The sequence below is a fragment of the Bison bison genome, unplaced genomic scaffold, assembly GCF_000754665.1.
Source record: "Bison bison bison isolate TAMUID 2011002044 unplaced genomic scaffold, Bison_UMD1.0 scf7180017864530, whole genome shotgun sequence".
In the NCBI taxonomy this organism is placed as follows: Eukaryota; Metazoa; Chordata; class Mammalia; order Artiodactyla; family Bovidae; genus Bison; species Bison bison.
In genome coordinates this window covers 11,890,759-11,918,001 of record NW_011495080.1, presented here as the reverse complement: position 1 = coordinate 11,918,001, position 27,243 = coordinate 11,890,759, and the positions used below count along the sequence as shown (strand labels likewise).

The window sequence follows — 27,243 nt, the reverse complement described above, 5'->3', positions numbered from 1 at the left end:
AGGAAAAAGTGTTTTTACTGGGCTTCATATAAGTTTATGAGAAAAGAATTTTTTGATTATCAATTAATAAATCAATCCAATAATTTTTAAAACATGAATTATTCTGAATGAAAACTTCATGTGTGGTATTGCAATTGTTTTTCTAATACTTAAAAATGCAGCATTAGTAAAAAAAATTTTGAAAGGTAATGAGTAGCATTTTTCCTGGATGAAATCTATGAAATTAATATATTTGAATTGGAATGACTAATAACTTATTAAAAAACATTAAAAAATACATGATAATTCAGAACAAAAGTTTGTGTCTTTCTTAGACACTTAGTTCTGTGGATTTAAGCAAAGAATGTTTGGATTCAACCCACACGCCTGAGCAACTGGTTGGTCGGCCCAAGCTGGTGGGAGGCGGACGTGAGTTGGACTGGGTCAAGATGGCAGTGCCAGTGGTGCAGGCAGTGAGAGCAGTTCATCTGGATGCTTTCCTAGTATGTCTCAATCACATGTCAGCACAGAGAGGGAGGAGGTGATGGGGTTGTGCATAGGGGCGTTGAATGGTGGTTTAAGTAGTGACTCCAAATTTACATGTATTGGAACTGAAATCTGTATTGTTGCTGAAAAGTTGACATCAACATAAGAGTTCATGTTCATTTTGTCATCATCTTGCGATGTTCTGATAAGAGGAAGGATAGAGTGGAAATTTTTCCGAATAGTTGTCTGTGGCCTCAACAGAGGCAGAGAAGTTGGCTGAACTAACAGGTCGCCCCATGAGAGTTGCAGGCTGGTATCATTCCCATCCCCATATAACTGTTTGGCCTTCACTTGTTGATTTTCACACCAAGCCATGTACCAGATGATGGATCAAGGCATTGTCAAGCTTATATTTTCCTGTTTCATAGGAGGTAAATGTACAAAGACTGGATGGGTAATCTATACTTGCTTTTAATCCATACAAGTCCAAAAGAGCTCAGAATATGAGTGAATTGGAATCCCAATTTATATTGTACCTCATGTGACTATTGGAGAAAGGTCCATATGGACCTTTGTCAGCAAAGTGATGTCTCTGTTTTTTTAATATGCTGTCCAAGTTGGTCATAGCTTTTCTTCTAAGGAGGAAGCATCTTTTAATTTCATGGCTATAGTCACCATCTAAAGTGATTTTCTCAGCCAAGAAAATAAAGTCTGTCACTGTTTCCACTGTTTCTCCATCTGTTTGCCATGAAGTGATTGGACCAGATGCCATGACCTTTATTTTTTAAATGTTGAGTTTTAAGCCAGCTTTTTTACTCTCCTTTTTAATCAAGAGGATCTTTAATTCCTCTTCACTTTCTTCCATAAGGGTGGTGTCATCTGCATATCTGAGGTTATTGATATTTCTCCCAACAAACTTCATTCCAGCTTGTGCTTCATCCAGCCCAGCATTTCGCATGATGTACTCTGCATATAAGCTAAATAAGCAGGGTAACAATATACAGCCTTGACGTACTCCTTTTCCTATTTGGAACCAGTCTGTTGTTCCATGTCCAATTCTAACTGCTGCTTCTTGACCTGCATGCAGATTTCTCAGTAGGCAGGCAAGGTGGTCTGGTATTCCCATCTCTTGAAGAATTTCCCAGTTTATTGTGATCCACACAGTCAAAGACTTTGGCATAGGCAATAAAGCAGAAATAGATGTTTTTCTGGAACTCTCTTGCTTTTTCCATGATCCAGCGGATGTTGGCAATTTGATCTCTGGTTCCTCTGCCTTTTCTAAAACCAGCTTGAACATCTGGAAGTTCACGGTTCGCATACTGCTGAGACTGTATATTTTACCTTAAATCTTGCTAAAGTTTAATTTATTTAGTATAAAACAATGATGTTAAAATTTTAAAATTTTTGTAGGGTGGTGGAAAACATTGCCAAGCCATGTTTCATTACAAGTTACAAATGGGAATGGGGCAGTTTTTAAAAAGGAGAAATGGAATTTTGAGGTAAGTTATTTAGTATCTTGGGATCTCTACTTCACTGTCTGGGTTCTAAAATTCTGTGGATATACATAACAGTCCTAAGTGCTAATTGATTACTGTAAACAGTTGGTAAACCAGGATAGGGAAACAATTGTTGTCAGTTGCTGCTGCTGCTGCTGCTGCTGCTGCTAAGTCGCATCAGTCGTGTCCGACTCTGTGTGACCCCAGAGACGGCAGCCCAGCAGGCTCCCCCGTCCCTGGGATTCTCCAGGCAACACTGGAGTGGGTTGCCATTTCCTTCTCCAATGGATGAAAGTGAAAAGTGAAAGTGAAGTCGTTCAGTCGTGTCTGACTCCTAGCAACCCCATGGACTGCAATGCACCAGGCTCCTCCGTCCATGGGATTTTGTCAGCTGCTAACATTTATTTAAATTTAATTATTTCACCAAATTTCACAATTTGTCTAATTTCAAGGATTATGTAAGTGAGTTTTGAACAAGTCGCCACAGGATGTGTGTACAGGGTAGTGAAGTGTTAGATACTGTAGAGAGAGCAGTGTTTCTACCAGCTGTCTTTAGTAGGTTAAGATAAATTCATTTGTTAAAGTATAACTCTGAAATTTACAAATGAAGTAGTTGTAAAAGCAGATTTCTTATAGCAAAAGAATAAAAGAAAACACAATTTGTTCATTTGATGTTTGAATTTACCTTCTTTTATTTCTGTGTATATGAATAATAATGAAAGCCAGTACAAAATTCTGATTAAATTCTAAACTTTTCTAAGCCATAGTGAAGTTCTTACTCTGTTAAATACTCATAGCAACTCACTGACTCTAAACTTCAGGCAATAAGTTGAAGCTCAGTGGTATTGTGCCCTTACATTTAATTGCTAATTGTTCATTTTTTTAGATCAAGACCAGAAATTAAGGGTACCATAATGAACATAAAAGTTACATTTCTTTGGAAGATGGGTAATTTCTAAGAATTACATTAATCTGGGCTATAATCAATATGTTAATAAAAGTGATGTCAGAAATCTAATGGGTGTGACTTGCTCCATAAAGTCAGATTTCCAGGAATAGTAATATATCTAAATTTTTAAACTCTGATCGATTAAAAAAAAGTCTGATAGAGATGTTACTTATGGTAAAATTGACATCTTTTCCCCTTGCCCTTTGCCTTTTTAACTATCTACTTTCTTTCCTAATGCCTTTTGGTTACTCTTAAGCTTATTTTCCTTCTATACTCCCCTCCCTCTCATTTCTCTTCCATCTCAAATTAAATCCTAATTTTAAACCAAACCCTATTCTTATGATTTTATGAAATGAATGAAGTAACAAGGAGATCCATTGATCATTAGTTCAAACAGCTTTTTGGTAGTGTGACTTGGGGATTTTTAATGAGACAGGAGCTTGGTAAGATAGGGACAGGGTCTAGTCATCCTAGGTGGGTCATGCAGAGAACTCTGCCTGTCCTTCCTAGAATATCTTCCAACCTATTAAAAATTTCCTTCACTCCCTTGTTCCTCATTACATTCCATGGGAAAGTTTGGTTTCGCTTATCTTTGGTTATAAGCTGCATGTTTTTTGATCCCTAAATGAGAGGATATGGGTCTTGTCACTGTTACTCTTTCCTGCCTCTTTCAGTAAGAAATAATCATTAGAGATAAAGGCTCTGTTCTTTCCACTACACTTTACACCATTTCCATCTTCTGAATACAGCCTATATTAGAGGAATCCATTCTCACTTAATTTTTACATGTGACTAGAAGCAATAGAAGATTATTGCAGGAGTTAATCACTGGCCTTTCTTTTATAATATAGCTTGCAGATAAAGTTTTCTTACCAGAAAACGAACTAAACTCCTTATTGAGAAAAAGATTTTCAGTTGTTTCTTATAACTGACACAAATATGAAAAAAATTCCTATTCTACAGTAAACTGTAATCTTGTATAGATGATTAGTAATATTGTCACTAAACATACAAACAATATAGGAGGCATGTGCATACATCCAGTATTTTCTAAAAATGTGAAGGAATAATGGTTTCCATTGAAAATAAAAGGAAGATTGGGATTGGCATGTATACACTATTGATACTTTGTATAAAATAGATAACTAATGAGAACATACTGTACAGCACAGGAAACTCTACTTAATCCTCAGTGGTGTCCTGAGTGGGAAGGAAATACAAAAGAGAGAGGATATATGGCTGATTAATTTTGCTGTACAGTAGAAACTAACACAACATTGTAAAGCAGCTATACTCCAATAAAAGCAATGTAAAAAAAAGGAAAATAGAACTTAGTGCACTAGAATAATGCCAGCTATATCATAAATCCTACATTAAACATCTAGGGAATTTGGTTAGGAAAAAACACAGTTGAATATGGTGGTGGCAGCAGGGGTGGTTAGGAGAAGAATCCAAGTCAAAAGTGAAAGAGGAGAACAGCATGCGTGAGGATTGTACGGAGGGTAAGTGTGAAAAGAGAATCTACTGAGACTTCTGGAGCTGGAGCAAAGCATACTGTGGACCGTCAAATATGTGAAGATGCTGTTTCTGGAAATCCTTGGATCAGTCTTTAAGTAGTTGCCATTGCAAAGAAGTGCTTTTCATATAAATGTTTTTGCTAGGGTTAGCCCTCATTATTAACACTTTCATTGAAATACACTCATTCAATATTCAAATATACTCACTTAAAATATGTAGAGAAGATAATTTCACCTTGACCAAGTATGTATGCAATCATTAATATCATCATTGAAACATTACTCACACCAAATTCTTTTGCTTAGTTAACAGAGCTTAACCTTTTATATGCATGGCTAGATTAATTTTAGAGATTACTACTTTGGATATTTCTTTTTTTTTTTTAATATATGTAGTTTTATTAATGTCTTCTCTCTCTGTTGCTCTTTCATAGTAATAATCACTTCACAATGAAATGGAACATCAAATTCAAAAATGGAAGCTCTTGGAATCAAATATTTATCATAAAATGAACACTTTCAACTTTAAACATACAATCACTTTTCTCTATACTTAACTCAAAATTAGTAAACAGAATTTTATTCAAACTGTACAAATACCCTTTACAATGAAGTCTAACTTCAGCTTGAACTTTCTCATGCTTAATCTCAGGCTAAATGTAAAGGGTACTTTGGATATTTCTTAGGTGTATTTTTACTGACTAAATGGACAGTATTTCTTGAAGAGCATACTATTTTAGACAGAAAAAAAAAAAAGTATTTCTTTTTGAAAGTCCTTGAGACAACATTGGGCTTCCCTGGTGGCTCAGATGATAAAGAATCTCTTCAATATGGGAGACCTGGGTTCAATCCCTGGGTTGGGAAGATCTCCTGGAGAAGGGAATGGCTACCCACTCCAGTATTCTTGCCTGGAGAATTCCATGGACAGAGGAGCCTGTGGGCTACAGTCCATAGGGTTGCAAAGAGTGGGACACTACTTAGTGACTAGCATATACACACACACACCTTGTGTGTGACAAGGCAACATTAAGAGTGAAGTGTAGGAAGTTGCATGGATAAAATTGGGTATATGGAGAAGCTGGAAGCTGGAAGTGGCCTATATGACCCTCTTAACAGTGGTGAAAAATGTAAAATTCCATAATGTTGCCTGGAAATCCTGCAGCTTTGAGCAGGAGAGCCAGAAAACGTTTGGGTAGGACTAAGGAAGAGATCAGAGAAGGCAATGGCACCCCACTCCACTACTCTTGCCTGGAAAATTCCATGGACGGAGGAGCCTGGTAGACTGCAGTCCATGGGGTCGCTAGGAGTCGGACACGACTGTGTAACTTTCAAGTAGACAACCTGAGCGACATCACCTTCCCTTTTCACTTTCATTCATTGGAGAAGGAAATGACAAGCCACTCCAGTGTTCTTGCCTAGAGAATCCCAGGGACAGGGGGGCCTGGTGCGCTACCATCTCTGGGGTTGCATAGAGTCGGACACGACTGAAGCAACTTAGCAGCAAGGAAGAGATGGGAATACCAGACCACCTGACCTGCCTCTGGAGAAACCTATATGCAGGTTAGGAAGCAACAGTTAGAACTGGACATGGAACAACAGACTGGTTCCAAATAGGAAAAGGAGTACATCAAGGCTGTATATTGTCACCCTGCTTATTTAACTTATATGCAGAGTACATCATGAGAAATGCTGAGCTGGAAGAAGCACAAGCTGGAATCCAGATTGCCGGGAAAAATATAAATAAGCTCAGATATGCAAATGATGCCACCCTTATGGCAGAAAGTGAAGAGGAACTCAAAAGCCTCTTGATGAAAGTGAAAGTGGAGAGTGAAAAAGTTGGCTTAAAGCTCAACATTCAGAAAACTAAAATCATGGCATCTGGTCCCATCACTTCATGGGAAATAGGGAAACGGTGGAAACAGTGTCAGACTTTATTTTTCTGGGCTCCAAAATCACTGCAGATGGTGATTGCAGCCATGAAATTAAAAGACGCTTACTCCTTGGAAGGAACGTTATGACCAACCTAGATAGCATATTGAAAAGCAGAAACATTACTTTGCCAACAAAGGTTCGTCTAGTCAAGGCTATGGTTTTTCCAGTGGTCATGCATGGATGTGAGAGTTGGACTGTGAAGAAAGCTGAGTGCCAAAGAATTGATGCTTTTGAACTGTGGTGTTGGAGAAGACTCTTGAGAGTCTCTTGGACTGCAAGGAGATCCAACCAGTCCTGGGTGTTCATTGGAAGAAATGATGCTAAAGCTGAAACTCCAATACTTTGGCCACCTGATGCAAAAAGTTGACTCATTGGAAAAGACTGATGCTGGGAGGGATTGGCGACAGGAGGAGAAGGGGATGACAGAGGATGAGATGGTTGGATGGCATCACCGACTCGATGGACGTGAGTCTGAGTGAACTCCGGGAGTTGGTGATGGACCGGGAGGCCTGGCGTGCTGCGATTCATGGGGTTGCAAAGAGTTGAACATGAATGAGTGACTGAACTGAAGGAAAAATTAAAGGTAAAAGGACAGATGAAATGACCATGGCAGGCAATGAGTGCAAGTAGCTACACTCTGTATCTATACTGGCTAAATAAGAATTCTGTATGAATACTTGTCACTGAAACCCTTTTTTCTTCCTCATTGCTTACTCCATAGTTACAGCCATAGTACCCTGTCTTGGTGATGAATAGCAATTGACTCCTACTCAATACTTTGTAATGATTTATATGAGAATAGAATCTAAAAAAGAGTGGATATAGGTCTGCGTATGACTGATTCACTTTGCTGTGCAGCAGAAGCTAACACGGAATTGTAAATCAACTATAGTCCAATGAAATTAATTTTATAATATGTTCTATATTATGCACCAAAGTTATTACAGTATTATTGACTATACTCCTGTGTTATACATTTCATCCCTGTGACTTATTTATTTTATAATTGGTATTAAATAGTTTTACCTCTTAATCCCTTTTACTCATTTCATCCATCTTTCATCCCTCACCCTTTTGGAAACCACTACTTTGTTTCTTATATCTGTGAGTCTGTTTTCTGTTTTGTTATATTTATTCTTTTGTTGTTGTTAGATTCCACACATAAGTGAAAACATACTTTATTTATCTTTCTTTGTCCGACTATTTCACTTAGCTCAATACACTCTAGGTTCATTTATGTTGCAAATGGCAAGATTTCATTCTTTTTACGTCTGATTACTATTCTGTTGTATGTATATATCACATTCTCTTCATCTATTCATCAATGGATGCTTAGATTACTTTCATATCTTGGCTATTATAAGTAATGCTGAAATGAGCATAGGGGGGTATCTTGTTGAATTATTGTTTTTTGTTGCCTTTGGATGAATAGCCAGGAGTGAAATTGCTGCATTGTATAGTAATTCTATTTTTAATTTTTTGAGGTACCTCCATACTATTTTCCATAGTGGCTGATCCAATTTATATTCCAGTAACAGTGCATGAGAGTTACCTTTCCTCTACATTCTCACTGATACTATTTGTTTGTTGTCTCTTTGAAGATAGTCATTCTCACAGGTGTAAGGTGAGATCTCATTGTAACTTATATTTGCATTTTCCCGATGATTAGTGATGTTGAACATCTTTCCATATTCCTGTTGAACATCTGTATTTCTTCTCTGGAAAACTGCCTATTCAAGTCCTCTTCCCATTTTTTAATTGAATTTGTTGTTGTTGTTGAATTGCATGAGTTTTCTGTGTATTTTGGATATTAGTGGTTTACCAGGTATATCATTTGCAGATATTTTCTCCCATTCAGTAGGTTGCTTTTTCATTTCATTTGGTGGTTTCCTTCATTGTGTGAAAGCTTTTCAGTTTGAATTTGAATTTTAGTTATTGAATTTGAGCCAACTTCAGGACGGAGGACAGAGGAGCTTGGCATGCTGCAGTCCATGAGGTTGCAAAGAGATGGACATGACTTAGTGACTCAATAACAACAATTGGTCATGTATGCATGGATTTATTTCTGGGCTCTCTATTCTGTACCACTGATCTATATGTCTGTTTTTTGTTCCAGTACCATACTGGTGATATCCAATGTGTTGTAATTTGCCAATAGAAGCACTCTCACAAAATTTGGAAGGTGGAAGAGAAGGAGCATAAATAAAAAGGGAAAGCCACACTAACTCCTGGTTTGCCACTGTTATTTTCCCTTTATTTTCATAGTCCAAATTTTAACTCCTTAGTAACAGTGAATCCGTGATGGGGAATTCTCTGAAATATATAGTGAAAATGACTGTTGCTGTCTTTCAGTTGCTAAGTCATGTCTAACTCCTTGTGATCCCAAGGACTGTAACCCACCAGGCTCCTATGTCTATGGTATTTCCCAGGCTAGAATACTGGCATGGGTTGCCATTTCTTTCTCCAGGGGATCTTCCTGATCTAGGGATCAAATTTGCATCTCCTGCATCAGCAGGTGGGTTCTTTACCACATGAAAATATCATAAAGGAAAAAAGTTTTTCTCACTGTAAGTATTTGTTGCATTTAAAAACCTAAAAGGAAAGGTGAATATGTTTGAATACATAGGACATTCTTATGTTCAATGGAAAATATATAGTTTTATATGAGTGTTCCAAATAAGTTCAGTTTTTATTAAATGAACATCATTGTGCTTCAACAACTAAAAGTAATGTTATTAAGGTGGAGAATATTAACTTTATGAGGATAAGGGTTTTAATTAGGGAGAAAGCCCCAAGTAAGACTTTTTTGCAGACCATTTTTTTTTGTTTGTTTGTTATTACATGACATTCAAGCATCTCTTAGATCACCTGTAGATAAGGGATTATGGAGGAAGTCAGTGATTGTGACTAAAAAGTAAGGACCCTATTTTCAGGAAGCAGCATCAAAGACAACTTTGAAAGTATGGTTCCTTGGTCTAAGTTTTTGGAGTGACCATTGGATATTTACATCCAAAAATTATTCTTAAGGGCTCTTAGGAGACAACTCTGCCATATACGGTCCTCTGTAGTTTATTTAATTGTTCCCCTTTCAACATCACAGGATGCAATTAAAAAAAAAAAAAAAACCAGACATATATGAGAGGTGAAAGTATGAAAGTGAAAAGTGTCAGTTGCTCAATGATGTGTCCGACTCTTTGACACTCCATGGACTGTAGCCCACTAGGCTCCTCTGTCCATGGGATTTCCTAGGCAAGCATACTGGAGTGGGTAGGCATTCTCTTCTCCAGGAGATTGTCCTGACCTAGGGGTTGGTTCCTGCATCACAGGCAGATTCTTTACCTTCTGAGCCACGAGGGAAGTCCACATCTCATTATCTGTTGCTGTTCAGAGAAGCAAGATTTAGGAGCATTTTGAAAAGAATGTTAGAAAGTGAGAATCTCTAATACGTAGGATTAGCCTATATAGTTTAATACCTACTACCCAAAAGTATATTGAAGTGTTCAGGAAAGAGTTGTTTTATTTAACTTCTTGTTAAGGATCATTTCCCCAAATCAAAGATTGTTTTAACCTGTAAGATGATGATAAATTTTATCTTCTGTGCAACTTTATTATTTTTTTAAATTTAAATTTATTTATTTATTTTAATTGGAGGTTAATTACTTTACAATTATGAGGTGGTTTTTGCCATACATTGACATGAATCTGCCATGGGTGTACATGGGTCCCCCGTCCTGAACCCCCTCCCGCCTCCCTCCCCATCCCATCCCTCTGGGTCGTTCGTCCCAGTGCACGGGCTTTGAGGGCCCTGTTTCATGCATCGAACTTGGACTGGTGATCTAGTTCACATATGGTAATATACATGTTTCAATGCTATTCTCTCAGATCATCCCACCCTCGCCTTCTCCTACAGAGTGCAAAAGTCTGTTCTTTACATCTATCTCTTTTTTGCTGTCTTGCATATAGGGTCATCGTTACCATCTTTCTAAATTCCATATGTATGCATTAATATACTGTATTGGTGTTTTTCTTTCTGACTTACTTCACTCTATGTGATGGGCAACTTTATAAAGTAGATAAATAAATAAAGAATTTGTATATTTAGATTTTCTTCAAATGTGATGAAGTTAACACTGAGCTATGATTAAATGGTTATCGCAATACAGATATGCTACTTTTTAGATATTTTAGGCATAATATTTATTTTAAGCATTTGACTATTAGTAACTTTTAGCCATAAAACACTTTATTTCAGAATAATTGGCATCCTAAGCATGCATAAGTCTCATTTTCCTTTTTTTTTTTTCTGCTGTTTCTCTTTTCCTGTCCGCTATGGACAGAAATGGAGAAGGCAATGGCAACCCACTCCAGTATTCTTGCCTGGAAAATCCCATGGACAGGGGAGCCTGGTAGGCTACAGTCCATGGGGTCGCTAAGAGTCGGCCATGACTGAATGACTTCACTTTCACTTTTCACTTTCATGCGTTGGAGAATGACAACCCACTCCAGTATTCTTGCCTGGAAGATCCCAGGGACCGAAGAGCCTGGTGGGCTGCCATCTATGGGGTCGCACAGAGTCAGACATGACTGAAGCGACAGCAGCAGCAGCAGCATGGACAGAAACACACAATGTGAGTAGATCTATGTTTAAAAGCTTAAAGTAATACCTAAATAGGTGCTAATAAGTAGATCTTGCTTTATAAACAAGAAAGTATTTGTTTTAACTCAACCTGAATACTTTCAGACTGTTGAATTGTTCCCTAGGCTAGTTCTTCATGCTCTAGTTGATCTGACATTTCAGGTGAACCTCTCAAGGGAAGCATGCTCTCCAGAAGAGGCAGATTTATGTAAGTACACTGCAATATGAGATGTATAAATGCAGCTTAGAAGCCCACGTGTGAGTGCCATTCATTTGAGTTAAACAGTTTTATGGCATAAAAATGTTTACTGTCTTATGAATGCAAAACCAGACACTCTTGAGTCAATTGAAATGTCATCTATAAGCACAAGTTGAAGCCACATGGTATAACAAGTCTACGTAAAACTGAACTGAGTTTCAGGGTGAAAGAAAGAAAGTCAAGTTGCTTAGTTGTGTACGACTCCTTGAGACCCATGGGATCTATAGTCCATGAAATTCTCTATACAGTCCATGGAGAATACAGTATTCTCCAGGCCAGAATACTGGAGTGGGTAGCCTTTCCCTTCTCCAGGGGATCTTCCCAACCCAGGAATCAAACCCAGGCCTCTCGCATTGCAGGCGGATTCTTAACCAGCTGAGCAACAAGGAAAGCCCAAGAATACTGGAATGGGTAGCCTATCCCTTCTCCAGTGGATCTTCCCGACCTAGGAATCGAACCAGGGTCTCCTGCATTGCAGGTGGATTCTTTACCAACTAGAGGAGTCTAATTAACAAAACTGTTTAGTTTTTAGTAAGCAATGAATATATTTATTTAAAGGTAGAATTTAAGTTTATTCCATTGTTTGCTTAATAAAGTTCGAAATATTTTTACAATACGGTCTATGTCTTTCAAAGTAGTCAACTAAATTAATGCAACTGCTTCTGCTGCTAAGGCACTTCAATCATGTCTGCCTCTTTGCGACCCTGTGGACTGTAGCCCACCAGGTTCTTCAGTCCATGGGATTCTCCAGGCAAGAAAACTGGAGTGGGTTGCCATGACCTCTCCCAGGGGATCTTTCCAAACCAGGAATCGAACCCACATCTCTGCATTGGCAGGCTTCTCTTATGTTTTTTGCATTGGCAGTTGGGTTCTTTACCACTAACGCCACCTGGGAAGCAATATAATGCAGACATTGATTTAAATAAATTTTAAAACTTAAGAATGATTTATTTGTGTCAATATATGCTCAAGCTTGGCAGTTTAATATATTCAAATAATTAGCTAATTCAGTTATCATTCAGTCAAACAGACTAATTATTGCTAGGCACAAACTTACTCATAAGTAAACTTTTAAACATGTATTGTATAAAATTGAAATTCATCAATGAATTCTGTGACACTAAATTTTCCCAGAGTTCCCATATGAATTTCTAAACCCTAAACTGATGGGTAAGAGTGTTATACCACGTTTGTGACAATTAGCAATATAAAACAGAGAATAGATGTTATAGGCTTGATTAAAAGAGCTTAGCCATAAAGGTTATGGAAACAAGAAGTGTGTGATTTCTTTATAGTATACACATGTCTGATGATTCTCAGCAGAGTTTATGTCTTGGTATAACACCATTTAAAAGTATTTCAGCAGAATAACAGAAGAGTGAGTGGAATCATAATCTATATTTTAGGAATAAAATAGCTACCCTATTTCATTGTATTGTTTTACTGTGGTGCTTATCATAGAAAAAATTTGAATTTTCACTGGTTTCATATCCATTCTTCCCTGAAACAGAGATTCTGTATTATTTAATGGATTTTTATTACACTGGGCAAACAAGCAAAGAATAATCTAGAATGGTATCAACTCTGGTCACATATCAAGTCCTTAGTAAATGGTAGCCATGAGTAATATCACTAAATAATGCAGTTTTCTTTAGCATAAGTTATCACAGGAAAGGGCAGCTTAGGAACAGCATGAAGGGATAAAAATTAAGAACTAGAAAAATGTATGTGTGCTGCTCTGAGATACAGAGTACAGGAAAGAGCTGAATTTATTTTCCAATATCTCAGCTTTTCATGACAAAACCATCTAACGTGAAAAGGAGAAATGGAGGAAAGTATGATTCATTGTATTATTCTCTTCACCCAGGAACAGTCAAAGTGAATATAGCGAATTTAGCCTCATAAGTTTGAATAGTGTACTGGTAGACTTTTCCTCTGTGTGATAAATATTCTCTGCATGTACTAGAATTTGAATAATTCCATTAGAAAAAACATTGAAGATAGACCATATAAATTACATACTATGATTATTCCTGTATTTATGCTAATAGTGTTGTCTTTTATTGTGTTTTTTTTTTTTTTTTTTTTTTGGCCCTTGACTATATTCATAGATGATTTCTTTCTTTTTGACAAGAGGCCAAGGACAATTCGATGCCACCATTTTTTTTTGGATCAGTTACCATTAGTGACCTATAAATATAGTGAAATAAGTTACTATTACCCTGAGGCAGGAAAGATTTTATGACTCAGACTCCTTCTTTCTGCCCTTCGTCCTATCTCACCTGAGTGGAATGGAATGCCTCAGTACATTTTGTGACAACTTATATAGCTTGATGGGTTAGTTTGTTCACTGAGTACTACAGTTGCAATAATTCATACTTCGTATTGTCCTACAAACGTCCTGGCCCTGGGCTCCGCTACATATAACACTTTTTCACATGAACTTCCAAGGCCAAATCTATCTTCAGGTATTCAAAAGCAAACCCGACCAAAAATAATTAAACAAATATACATTTGGGATTAGAGGGTACATAGGAGTCTACCTTTTCAGAGAAAAACATTGTCTTAACTGTGATTACAGTCAAGTTGCAAGTTGTTACCCAGTCAGTGCCAGCTGTCACATTGAAAAGATTTTATTTTGGTCCTGGATCATTTCCATTCAAATAAATAAATCAGCAAACACATTTTGGTGATTCTATTTTTTTTTTTAAGTAAGCATGCCATAATACCACCAAGGTTGCTTAGCAACGATAGAATAGTGAGATGGCAGGACTGAAAAGCCCAATAGAATAAGCAGTTATATTTACAGTCTTAACAGTGAGAAGAATCGTGCTGGTTTGGTCAGCCTATAGACCTATGAAATTTATAGCATTCATTGTTGAAATTGTGGACAAGTTTTACAACAGTATCCTTAGTCATCATGTCCAGTTGTATTATAGCTGAGGAATACCATCTGCTGACTTCCTCCATAGTCATTCATTATATTCATCTCAGGCTTTTTAAATATTTCAGTGAGCAGTTTAATGTTAGATAGTGCATAAAAAAGATTCAAGTAGATTTCCCGTATCCTTTTCAAACAGTTACCGTTTTATGACCATTTGCAGAATTTGCTTTGTATTTTTTTGTTTTTGTTTCATGAATTCTTTCTCAGTCAATTTAAGTGGAAAACAACGCATACGTTTTAACAGATATAGTTGAAGTTTGTGTTTATGTAAAATCAAGAAATAAAATATCCCAGCTCAGTTGAAGTAACAACTGTTAAATTAAGTATTAAAATAATTTAATAGATAATATGTTTAATTATTTTTGATCAGAAAGTGATCCCTTATTTACAGTAAGAAATACACATTTGGGGCTTTATAAGAACAGAATCTAAATGCTCTATGAGAGTTTGGATTGTGGGTAGCTAATACATTCACTAATTCATTCATTAAATAATTATTGTATGCTGTTATATACTGAACTGGATACTAGGGGAAGAGAAATAAATTAGACCTTTGCTATCCAGAAACTCACACCATATTTAGAGTTCTAATTTTAATATATTAAAGGGATGCTAGTGTAGAGGTACACCTAAGAGTTTGAAAATACAGAGAAAGTAATAGCCTTTGGAGACATCCACATAGACCTCAGGGAGCAGCTGTCATTGTTCTAGATGTTGGACAGAAACTGGGTTTCACAGGAAGAGAAAGAGGAAAGAATCTGTCATTGAGTGTGTTTGGATAGACAGTGTGGAGGTTTACACAGAAACAGGCATTTTTAGGGATAGCCAGTGTGACCTCTAAAGAGTAAATCCATTCCAGCTGGTCTTGTAAAGAAATTCATTCTGAAAAAAAATTAAATGAAATAATCAATATCAATAATAGATGTAAAGGGCTTGACTTTTCCCAAAGCTTTGATACAACTAGTAGGCTTTCCTTACAACCCTTATTTGTCCCTCGCTAACATCACCAAATACTCCAAACACACAAAATGATTCATACAATATGCAGTTTCTGAAATTTCATTAGCAAAACTGCAGCTCTCCAATAAGGAATATTCCTAAAATCTGTCAATATCTGCATCCAACATTTCTACCTTTTATGCTTATTGTGAGTAGTTCAAGATGTATGTAGTGAACAGCATGTTAGAATATGGGAAGATTTGGAAATTTTATTAATGTCATCCATATTCCATGAAGTGATGCCAGAAAGCAATGTGTTTAATTTTTTGGATGTCAGCTATGTCTCAGCAGGAAATGATAGCACAACCAAATTGGAGAAAGCGGAAGTGAATATAATAAAGGGCTATTACAAAATTGAACATTTTGTGGGGAAATACATGAATAGTTTGCTTCCCTGGGATTGGAATAGAATGTCTGCCAACCCTCTCTGAAGTGGAGAGGTGAGAGGGACTAATAAGAATGCCTAGAGAGAAGTCCCTGTCAGAAGAAGACCCACTGTTACCACTGGCCTACAGCGACCACAGTGAGAGGGCTCAGGAAGTAAACTCCAGTCATATTTCCTCCTTCCTTCCCTTCTTCTGCCAACCAAAGACTAGAGTGCAAAGGAGTCAGGAATGTGGACCAGGGACAGCAGCCATCCAGGGCACAGAACGATAAAGGGAGAGTTGATTATATTCCCAGGGACAGATGGGAGATATTAAGCAGAGTTTGTTTGTTTAATTAGTTTAGCTTCTATTAACTCAAATTATCATTGCAATACTAAAATGGTAATTGAAGACCATTGGAGGGGAGGGAAGACATAACTAATGACATGCTCCTTTACTGACTTCTGGAGAGCTGGACCTGAAATACTGCAGCGTTAAAAAAACCAACCAACCAACCAAACAAACAAAAAACCACAAAAACTAAGGGTGTGTGGAGTAGGAAACAGGCACTGGTGTGGTGATTAACTGCCCTACTGGTTTTGTTTTTTTTTAATTTTATTTTATTTTTAAATTTTACATAATTGTATTAGTTTTGCCAAATATCAAAATGAATCCTACTGGTTTTGGATTTGGAGTTTTACGCTATGAGATCCTAGCCTGCCATCAGTTTAGTTCAGTTCAGTCACTCAGACTCCTTGTGACTCCATGGACTGCAGCACGCCAGGTCTCCCTGTCCATCACTGACTCCCGGAGCTTGCTCAAACTCATGTCCATTGAGTTGGTGATGCCATTCAACCATCTCATCTTCTGTTGTCCCCTTCTCCTCCTGCCTTCAATCTTTCCCAGCATAAGGGTCTTTTCCAACAAGTCAGTTCTTCGCATCAGGTGGCCAAAGTATTGGAGCATCAGCTTCAGCATCAATCCTTCCAATGGATATTCAGGACTGATTTCCTTTAAGATGGACTGGTTTGATCTCCTTGCAGTCCAAGGACTCTAAAGAGTCTTTTCCAACAACACAGTTCAAAATAGACCTCAAATTTTTACATTTCTGTAGTTATAGGTTTTAATCAAAATAGAAATCATTTATAACTCTAGTCACTAAAGGAATTACCATTCTTACATAAATAGGGATCAAAAAATTGCTGGTAGTTTTTTCAAATTTTGTTTTTCACTAAGACATATATAGTGATTTTATCACTCTTCATTCACACTTACTAGAATTATCTAATATCTATTATCTAGGCAATGGCACCCCACGCCAGTACTCTTGCCTGGAAAATCCCATGGACAGAGGAGCCTGGTAGGCTGCAGTCCATGGGGTCGCTAAGAGTCAGACATGACTGAGTGACTTCACTTTGACTTTTCACTTTCATGCATCAGAGGAGGAAATGGCAACCCACTCCAGTGTTCTTGCCTGGAGAATCCCATGGACAGAGGAGCCTGGTGGGCTGCCGTCTATGGGGGTCGCACAGAGTCGGACACGACTGAAGCGACTTAGCAGCAGCAGCAGCAACAGCAGCCTCTTTTCCAGTCTGTTTAATTTTTCCTATATAATAAGTGACCAAACCTCTTTCATACTGACATTGCCAGGATTATTGTATGCATTAATTTCCTAATACTTGTCCTGTTTTAAAATGGCAACCCACTCCAGTATTCTTGCTTGGAAATCTCATGGAGAGAGGAGCCTGGCAGACTACAGTTCATAGAGTGGCCAGGAGTCAGACAGGACTGAGAACTAAATGTTTGTGATGCTTGCAAATATAATATAGCACATCTTGCACTGTGTACGTCATTATCACTTTGTATTGAACTCTAGTACTTGTTATTCCATTAGCGTGACTTACAATCACTTCCCTCTAAGACCTTTTTGCAACCCTAAATTAAATTAAAAAATTCACTGTTTTTAGTGAGGATTTCATTCAGTATAATCCACCCTCATGTAACTCTTGTGTACATTCTTTAGAAGACTAGATGGTCATTTCAAAGAAACAAAATAGTGAGTAAATCTGTCATTTTGACAGTTTGGTGAAACAGATCTGATTCAGTGGTTTAAGTGTTCAATAAGTTACAGTCAGTGATGCACAGAACGTGATACCAAAACAATATGAACTTGGAAGGCACATTGGGGTAGGGAACACACTTGAGGAGAATCCTGCCTGCAGATAATACAGTCAGGTGGGTAATATACAGTGTCAGTTGACAGATTCTGTCCAGGCAAGAGATTCCTTTCAGCAAGTACCCAGGAAAGGGAGGTGGAGATCTCTGGAAGCTAGGTAAGCAGCCAAGACTGAGAATATTTAAGCATAAATAAAAGAGAGCAAGGGACTGAAGTTATAGGGTAAGACTTTGAGTGGGGGAAATGGATGAAAACTTAACAGGAAGAAAGGAAGGTCCTGAGCTCAGAATGCAGTTCACTGAGAAGATACCTAAGAAAAGGGATCTAAGCTGCGAAAATATGGTTAAAAAAATAGAATCTTTGGGATTTAAACTTTCATGTGACTATCTGCCAATTCCGTCAACACTCCAGTATTTATTTATAAGTCCCATCTCTAGTCACACTCCTTCTATAAAAATGTCTCTACTACATTTTGATACTTTTTGGTTGCTGGTCTCTGAAGTGCTTTTCTTATTAAATATGTTTTTATTTTCTTACATTATTATGTATTACTTATATATTTTCCCATGATAAGATGCATTTTCCAACCAAAATGCCAGCTGTTTAAAGTCAGGGTCCCTGTCTCTGGTATTTCCAGTATAATACACATCCTGATGTTTAGAATAGCATTAGACTTATACAGTAAAGATTCCATGAAAATTTTTAAAAGTGCATAAATATGGTAATATTTGACATTTCTCATTGAAAAACTAGTTATTAATAAAATGTTTTCTACAATTGTTAGGTTAGAGATCATATTATGTATTTCTTTAATGCTAATCTATTTCCTACTTCTTGATGCCATGTGCCTCTGTCCCAATCAAGCTGGTGTCTTCCTATCAGGAGTTTCTTTGGGATTCTTTACAGTGACGTACAGTGATGGGTACATATATAGCACTCTACAAATATTTGTTTGATTTTTATTTTTGAAAACGTGTTTAAGTGCCTTGAAAGAGCCACCATTTGGGGAGCCATTTCACCTATATACACAATCCAGCTTGGAAAGTCAGATTTAGTTATGTGAGTTTCTTGCTTGAGAATTTTACATGATCCAATAAAGTTCTGAAGCAGGATTACTGGGCACTGAAGCTGTATTCTGAGTGACTTAGCTCTACCAAGCTGAACATATGAAAAATCAAATAGAAAAGATTCCTGTAAGATAGAAGGGTTGTCTGAAAGCTACTGACGTGGCAAAGTAAAGAAAGGCAACTGTAAGCAATTGAGCAGAATAAAATCATGAAGTACTTCACTACCTGTTTCTGGGTGACATTGTGGTTTATTTCTTGGAAGTGACAGAAACAGGTAGATCATGGGGCCCTCCAAACAAATATATCATGAAGACAAAGAATCAAAAAAGAGTCCTAAACAATAGAAGAGCAGGCCATACATGGGGTATTTTCACTTCACTCGTATTATGAAAGCTCTTTCCCATCAAGAGTAATTTTGTAAATTTGATCGCAAAGATCAGAAATATGAAATGGGAAGTTCCTGATGAGTTATTCTAAAAGAAGGAGTTTAGGAAGAAATCATGGATTCCCAGGTGGCTAAGTTCAGTTCAGTTCAGTCACTCAGTCATGTCCGATTCTTTGTGACCCCATGGCCTGCAGCATGCCAGGCCTCCCTGTCCATCACCAACTTCTGGAGTCTACTCAAACACATGTCCATTGAGTCAATGATGACATCCAACCATCTCATCTTCTGTTGTCCCCTTCTCCTCCTGCCTTCAATCTTTCCCAGCATCAGGGTCTTTTCCAATGAGTCAGTTCTTCGCATCAGGTGGCCAAAGTATTGGAGTTTCAGCTTCAGCCTCATTCCTTCTAGGTGGCTCAGTGATAAAGAATTTGCCTGCCAGTGCTGGAGATGTGGGTTTGATCCCTGCCTCAGGAAGATCGCCTAAAGAAGAAAATGGCAACCCACCCCAGTATTCTTGTCTGGATAATCCCATGGACAGAAGAGCCTGGCAGGCTATAGTCATGAGGTCACAAAGAGTCAGGACACGGCTGAGTGAGCATGCACAGGAAGAAATCAGCTGGCTCTATAAATGAATCTGAGGATTCATGTTTCTTAGTTTGAATCCTGTATCTAAGTAAATGAAAATGGTGTCTATTCCCTCGTATGTTTAATTTTTTATTAAACTTTTATTTTGAAATAATCACTATTTAACATGAAGCAGTTAGAAATAATGAAAAGATCCCCTTACTCTTTACCCAGCTTCCTCCAGTGATATCATCTTGTAGAGCTGTAGTATAGTATCACAGTCAGGATATTGACATCGATAAAGTCAAGACAGAGAACACTTCTGTCACCACAGGAGTCCTTCAGTTGTCTTTTTACAGCTAGATCCATTTCCCTTCTGCTCCTCTCCTCACCTTAACCCCTGATAACCACTACTCTGTTTTCTATTTTCATAATTTTACCATTTCATTAATGTTATATAATTATAAGAATGGAGTATATATATAATTTTCACTGAGCGTAATCATCTAGAGATTCATTTAGAGGTGGTTGCATTTATAAATTACTTTATGATATCAGTGTGCCATAATTTATTTAAACATTCACTTATTGAAATACATCTGGGTTGCTTCAGGTTTTGAACCATTATGATTACACTATAAACATTCATATACAGTTTTGTGTCTTCATTTTAAGCCTCATTTCTCTGGGATAAATCCTCAGGAGTGAAATTTCTGGGTCATATGGTAGTTGAATGTTTAGTTTTATTAAGAAACTACCAAATGATTTTCCAGAGTGGCTGTACCATTTTACATTTTCAGTAGAAAAGTATTTGTAATGTATTTCCTCCACATTCTTATCAGTGTTTGGAGTTATCTTTATTTTTTGACTTCAGCCATTCTGACTGGTGTATAGTGATGTTTTAGGAAAAGATTTTGATCACTTTTTCATATTTATTTGCACTTGTATATCTATCTTCTTTGGTGAACTGTCTGTATCTTTGTGTATAAAACTGGATTATTGTTTTCTTTTTTATTTTCTTTTTTAACACTGAGTCTTGAGAATTCTTTATCTTTCTAGATGCTAGTTGTAATTTGATGTTTTCTGTCACTGTAGCTCATATCTTTATCCTCTTAACACAGTCTTTCACAGAGTAAAATCTATTTATTTTGGTGAAGTATAGTCTATCAATATCTCCTTTTATGGGTTGTAGTTTTGACATCAAGTTTAAGAACTCTTTGCCTCACCATAGTTCTTGAAGATAATATGTTTTTCTATAAGATTTGTGCTTATTTGTTTTGTCTATGAATGTCCAATGGCCCAATTGCTCTAGCAGCCTTATTTATAAGACTCCATTGAATTTTATATAAACTTTGTCCAAAATCACTTGGGCCTCTTTCTATGGGTAGATTCATGGGTCGTGGATCTGATATCCATTGATCCATGTGTCTTATCTATCAATGAATTTCTTTTCTTTCATTTTATTAGAAGTTTGTCAATTTTATTTGCATTTTTGAAAAATCAGCACTTTGTCCCAGTGATTTTTCTCTACTATTCTGTTTTCAATTTCATTCATTTCTATTCTACATTATTTCCTTCCTTCCACTTGTTTGGGGTTATTTTGCTCTTCTTTTTCTAAATTCTTGAAGCTGGAGGTGAAATTACTCAGTTCAGACTTCATTTTTTCTAATGAGTGTGTTTAGTGCTGTGAATTTCCTCTTGAATATGTAGTGTTAATCACTCAGTCATGTCTGACTCTGCGACCCCATGGACTGTAGCCTGCCAGCCTCCACTGTCCATGGGAATCTCCAGGCAAGAATACTGGACTGGGTTGCCATTCCCTACTCGGGGATCTTCCAACCCAGGGATTGAACCTGGGTTTCCTGAGTTTCAGGCAGATTCTTTAATATCTGAGCCACCAGGGAAGAATTTCCTCTTAGTTGTATCACACAAATTATGATATGTTGTATTTTTATTTTAATTCAGTTTAGTGTATAGGTCTCTGTTTACTGCCACTGCTGCTAAGTCCCTTCAGTTGTGTCCACCTCTGTGCGACCCCATAGATGGTGACCCATCAGGCTCCTCCTCCTCCTGGATTCTCCAGGCAAGAACACTGGAGTGGGTTGCCATTTCCTTCTCCAATGCATACATGCATGGTAAGTCACTTCAGTCGTGTCCGACTCTGTGGGACCCCATAGATGTCAGCCCACCAGGCTCCTCTGTCCACAGGATTCTCCAGGCAAGAATACTGGAGTGGGTTGCTAATTCCTTTTCCAAGGTCTATGTTTCAGTTCAGTTCAGTTCAGTTCAGTTGCTCAGTCGTGTCTGACTCTCTGTGACCCAATGAATCACACCACGCCAGGCCTCCCTGTCCATCACCTTCTCCCGGAGTTCACTCAAACTCACGTCCATCAAGTCGGTGATGTTTAGATTATTATTATTATTTTTTGGCATGTGGATGTCCACTTGTTCCTGCACCATTTGTTGCAAAAAATATGCTCAACTGTATTGCCTTTGCTCATTTGTTGAAGATTAATTGTCTATATTTCTGTGGGTCTATTTCTGACTCTATTCTGTTCCTTTGATCTCTTTGTCTAGTCTTTCACCAGTACCACACTGTCACCAATACTATACTGTACATTTATAGTAAATCTTGTTAGTCTGTTTTCATTGTTTTTTTTTTTTTTTTAATTCTTTAACATTGTGTTGGCTGTTTTAGATGTTTTCCCTTTTAATACTTTAGAATTAGTTAGTCAATATCTACAAAGTTGCTAAACCTTCTTTTTTAGATTACTTTTTTCTGAACATCATTCTGCTATCTTATTACATTCTGGTGGGTGTAGAAGTCCAGGCTTGTCATTAGGATTTTAACACCTGCAATTTGGCCTCCTCATCATTGCTATTTGTGGGTAAGAGTTTTGTTCCCCAGTTGGTCTCACTGGCATCATTATGGTATGAGGCATTGTTATTGCTGGGTGGTGCTGAACATCCTGCCTTTCAACCTAGCCTCCTCTTAACATCATTCTGGCAAGAATGCTGAGGTGCCTTATTATAGCTTCAAATTTTGCAGTCTAATTTCTTCATTCAGCCTTGGCGTTGGGCAGAGTGGGGTCACAACCTTCCCTGTGATATTTGCTGGGGGTAGTGCAGTTATTATCTAAACATTTTCTGCTTTCGTAGATTGATCCTTTGAGTAAGGCTTTTCTTGAAGATATTTTTTTGCTTATGATTATAGGTGCGTTCAGGTTTCTGGGTTCTTCAGTTGTAAATCTGGGTTACATGAGGCCAAAAGAAACCCAGAGGTCTCACCACCGTGTTGTTCCTGAGTCCTGAGGTTTCTAGCTATCCTTTTCTTCTCTCACTCTTTAATAGTCTTCTTATATTTGTTTTATACATCATTTTCAGAGTTTTTAGTTATACTTAAAGTGAAGAATAAGGAAGTGTATATCTATTCTAGGTGTTTAAAACCCTACCTGTTCATTGGTTGGTAGACAAAGATGACCTAGATTAGGAAGACTTTGTATGTCAAGAACTTTCATCTAAATTAATAGTCAATATAATCCCATTGTAGAATTTGGAAAGGAGAACCGATATGATAAAGTAGTATTTTATAATTTTTTTTTGCTTGATTATAATATATAGTGAATGCTTAGTTGCTTAGTCAGGTCCAACTCTTTGCAACTCCATGGACTGTAAGCCACCAACCTCCTCTGTTCATGGGATTCTCCAGGCAAGAATACTGGAGTGGGTAGCCATTCCCTCCTCCAGGGAGTCTATAGGATTACTTATAAGGAGACCTAATGGGAGCTAGGAGGTCAGTGATGGAGCTGTCATAGTAACTAGCTTATAAGACCTTAGATTTAGGTAGTAAATGTAGTAAAAATAGAAGAGTGAATTAAAGTTATATTTTGTCATTAAAGACATCAACAAACATGTGTTGTGCACCTGTTATAAATAAGGTAATGGCAGAGATAATGGACATAAAAAGATGGAGAAGTCACGGGGTCTTTTCTTCAAAGAGTTTTAAACTAGCAGAGAAAATACGTACTAAGAATAATGGACAACTTGATGATAGGTCAATAGACTGAATTGTGAGGTGACAGGAAAAGTGATGCCATGGTAAAATGAGAATCTTGGGGAGAGAGTAGCTTTTAAAAGGTAAATCAGGTTTGGTGGGCGTTGGGTTTGATGTCATGTGAAATATCAAAATGCAGGTATTCTAAAAGCAGCTCCTTGATAGAAGACTGAAATTTAAATTAGAAGTAATTATTAGAATTATAGTTTTAATAGAAGATTTTTTTCCCTCAAAGGCCATTTTTTAGAAGCTCTTGATCTTAGAATTTTAAAATAGAATAGATAAGCACCCTGATTTATTGAACTTTGAACAGAAATCATCAAGGGGTAGAAAGAACATGGACTTTGAAATCAAAATCAACTGATTTGAGACCCCAGCTATGTCGCTTACTAAAATTTCATCTTAGAGCCTAAATTTCACCTTTCAGATAAGATCCTAATACTAATTAATGTTACTATGTGGTTTATGTAACAATGCATTAACATGCCTAACAAATAGAAAAACTTATAAATACTGGTTCTCTCTCCATAAGTACCTAACTCAAAATTTGTCATGTACTTTTGTTTTTTTTTAGAACTTACCTGGTGGCTCAGATGGTAGAATGTCTGTCTACAATGCGGGAGATCCTGGTTCAATTCCTGGGTCGGGAAGATCCTCTGGAGAAGGAAATGGCAAACCACTCCAGTACTCTTGCCTGGAATATCCCATGGACAGAGGAGCGTGGTAGCCTACAGTCCATGGGGTCACAAAGAGTTGGACACAACTGAGCAACTTCACTTCACTTGTTTGTTTTCTTTGATGCAGTTCCTATTTGTGTGTGTGTGTGTGGGGGGGGGGGGCGTCCATTAATCATACAAAGGTTAAAAAAAATTACTGTCCTTGTCCTATGAATGCTCATTATGTAACAATTCCAAACTATATAATTGTATCAGATATTTTTTGCCAGTTATGTTCAAAAATTTTATCATTGGCCCATGACAGAGTAAAAGTTTTATTAAGATTATTATTAAGATGTTGGTTGGTAATTCAAGGTGTCAAGTACAAACGAGAGCAGAGAAATGGACTGGTAATTTGAGGAGGAGGTGGGGTCAAGGAAGGCTTTTATGAAATGGAAAGTATTTGTATTGTCCTTTTTCTTTCTTTCTAATTTGTCATCTCTCATACTGTCTTCAGTGCAGTAATTTAGGTTGCTATCCCAAGTAGACACTGTGCTCAGCAGATACTCGTGTTCTCTTCTATATTTGCCAGTTTTCTTTGCCATGTTATTGGATTTTGGATAATGTGTATGGAATTTATGTAAACATTTTCCAGGCCAGATTTTTAAAAATATACCATGTTGTCTTTCTTCTTCTGCTGTGACAAACTGAAAAGCGATTTGTTTAAAGTGGCATTATACAAGATGAATGAGGGCTGCGAACTGGAAAGGAGTTCAGTGATTGACCTCAGGACATCGCCTGTTTGGCAAGGAAGCCTTTATTGAGCTTAACTACTGATATTTGAGGATTTGTTTGTTATCACAGAATATTCTAACCTTCTTTCATTAATATTAATACATATCCTCACAAATCCACCAGTACAGCTCTTGTCAAAACCGCTGCTTCTCTGTCCTTGTCTTTCTTGATTTCTCAGCATTCAGCACAGCTATCTACTCCCTTTTTTCTTGAACCATTTCCTCTTCACTCTGATGACACCATCCTTCTCCAGTGTTTCTCCTGTTTCACTGGTATTCCTTCTCAGCTTGCTTTTCTTTGTCTTTGTGTGTGTGTGTGATAGACTTGGGGGTGTTGGAATATCCCTAGTCTGGTATGGCCAACTTTTTACATGTAATCTCTACTTAAGTGTCTAAGAGATATCTTGAAGTTAATATTGACAAAGGAAATCTCTGATTTCTATTTCCAACATGTTTTTTTTTTTTTCTTCTTAGTTTTTTCCATGCCAGGCAATGGCTCTCAGCCCATCCATTTACTCAAGCAAAAAACTTAGATATGATTCATTGATTGATTTCTTTACTTCCCCACATCCTCTTCCTGTCCATAGGCAGGTCTCCATGAATTTCCATGCTTCTGACCATGTCTGCTGCTATTACTCTATTATAGCAACTATCATTTCTACCTGTTTCTGTTGCTTGTCTATAATCCATTTTCCATTCTCTTGCCAGATATTCTTTTTTAAGTATAAATCAAATCAAGTCAATCTCCTGCTTTTGATTCTACAATTATGTCCCACTGGATTTTTTTTTTTTTGGAAGTATAGTTTTTTTTTTTTTTTTCATACATGATATTTTACATGTTTCAATGCCATTCTCCCAAATCTTCCCACCCTCTCCCTCTCCCACAGAGTCCATAAGACTGTTCTATACATCAGTGTCTCTGGATTTAAAATCTGATTTGCTTATGATCTTCAAGTTTCTGACGATTTTTATCCTACTTACTTCTCTAACCTTATCTCCTGTTTAATCTCTTTACCTTCTGAACTCCAACCATACAGACTCTGTTTTTCTAAAATACACTAACTACAGTTTCCTCTACTTGAATTTCTTTCATTCACCATCTTATTGTATCATGCTGCTTGTGAGTACTCATATTTCAGGCTCAGATATCACCTTCTCAGAAACTGCTCCTAGACCCTTCCATTCTCTCTCTCCCTCTTATTATTTTTTATAGTCTTCATAAGACCTACAACTGTGTGAAATTCTCTTGTCCATTTAGTTTTCCATACTTTTGTATTATCTATTTCATTATCCTTATACTCCAAGAATATAGAAGCTACTTTGGGGGTGGGAAGTTTTTCCATTGATATATTCCAGTACCTGGAATAATGCTGACTGCAGATAAACTACTCAGTAAATTGATGAACTGCTGAATAAATTAATGAAAGTTTGAATGAATGAATGAATGTCATTGTTCTTTGCAGAAAGAGGTTCTGTGGGTTTTATTTGGAGACTTCAGTTTTTTGAAGTGTCTTAAAAGTAATTCAATACATGAACCATGAACTTCCTGATGTTCAAGCTGGTTTTAGAAAAGGCAGAGGAACCAGAGATCAAACTGCCAACATCCGCTGGATCATGGAAAAAGCAAGAAAGTTCCAGAAAAACATCTATTTCTGCTTTATTGCCTATGCCAAATCCTTTGACTGTGTGGATCACAATAAACTGTGGAAAATTCTGAAAGAGATGGGAATACCAGACCACCTGACCTGCCTCGTGAGAAATCTGTATGCAGGTCAGGAAGCAACAGTTAGAACTGGACATGGAACAACAGACTGGTTCCAAATAGGAACAGGAGTATGTCAAGGCTGTATATTGTCACCCTGCTTATTTAACTTATATGCAGAGTACATCATGAGAAACGCTGGACTGGAAGAAGCACAAGCTGGAATCAAGATTGCCGGGAGAAATATCAATAACCTCAGATATGCAGATGACACCACCCTTAT

At 37.3% G+C, this 27,243-nt stretch overlaps 1 pseudogene; it reads left to right on the top strand.

Moving 5' to 3' along the window:
• Positions 1–428: 428 nt before the first annotated feature.
• LOC104982404 overlaps positions 429–27,243 on the top strand; it is a 51,490-nt pseudogene continuing 24,675 nt past the window's right edge.